The sequence below is a fragment of the Pinus tabuliformis genome, chromosome 4_2 (genome assembly GCF_031772625.1).
Source record: "Pinus tabuliformis cultivar Carrire ecotype Pingquan chromosome 4_2, CPIR1, whole genome shotgun sequence".
Taxonomy (NCBI): Eukaryota; Viridiplantae; Streptophyta; class Pinopsida; order Pinales; family Pinaceae; genus Pinus; species Pinus tabuliformis.
This window is the reverse complement of record NC_142304.1, coordinates 560055252-560056376: the sequence shown is the minus strand read 5'-3', so window position 1 is coordinate 560056376 and position 1125 is coordinate 560055252. Positions and strand designations below refer to the sequence as shown.

At 44.3% G+C, this 1125-nt stretch overlaps 1 pseudogene; it reads right to left on the bottom strand.

Moving 5' to 3' along the window:
- Nucleotides 1-284: 284 nt before the first annotated feature.
- Nucleotides 285-408, bottom strand: LOC149170492 (5.8S ribosomal RNA; annotated as a pseudogene; the record flags this gene model as incomplete).
- Nucleotides 409-1125: the final 717 nt, after the last annotated feature.

The following is a 1125-nucleotide window of genomic DNA, read 5'->3' as shown; positions in this document are numbered from 1 at the left end:
TTTCAAATTTAAAATCGCCATAATCACCAATGCCTCCGTGTCCATGCCTCCGATCCTTGCACGCCCCAATACACAACTTGGACTCAAGCTATCATGCTGCCAGCATTCACCCTCTCAGGCGCACCTTTCCAAGGGACTTGGCCCAGGTTCGCCGCTGAGGACGCTTCTACAGGATCCAATTCAGGCGATGCTGCCGCCCAATTTTCATGTTGGGCTCTTCCCGATTCGCTCACCACTACTAGGGGAATCCTTGTAAGTTTCTTTTCCTCTACTTAATTATATGCTTAAACTCAGCGAGTGTTCTTGCCTTAGCTGAGGTCACAACAAGATTTTGCAATTCACACTAAGTATCGCATTTCGCTACATTCTTCATCGTAAAAAGAGCCGAGATATCCATTTCCGAGAGTCGTTTCAAGCCCACCAACCAACAACACAAGTGCACAAGTGCACATATCTCGCCACAAGGATGCATGCTTCATTCCTCGACCAACACAACGGCAAACCGATAGGAAATAATCCAGCCCCGCTTGTGACGATGCAGCAACTCGTGTTTGTTTGCACCTCAAATCAAGTGGCAGACCAGCCTGAGCCATTCCACATCCGATCGAGGCGCATCGACAGCCTCCATCTGCTTGCCTCCCAGCAATTTCAAGCACTCTTTAACTCCCTTTTCAAAGTCCTTTAATCACCCCTCCATTAAAGAATTAAAGAGCCCCTCCATATTCAAAAATATGATGAATCAAATTTATTAATCAATTGAGCAGCTTACGGGTGTGAAACACCACCACATGACCTTGCAAAATTTTGTTGTCATCTGTAGAACAAGTACTCAAAATGCGAAGTGGCTCAAAGCTCAATGCTTCATGCCACACGACACTAAGTGTGACGCTTAGATTTCAACATCTTCAAATGACTTGCATGTCTAAGTTAGATGCTTCTCTTACAGGAAGATATCACATGACATGAATCATGTTCGCTAGTTGACGTGGATCTATAAATCTGTGGAGATTAGCCCAGATAAAAGTAATATGTGGCATAGCATCAACAACACGCCTTCAAACTCAATTCGTCTTGAATTAGCTCCACATGAAATTAACAAATTGATGGGCACACAAAAACATCATC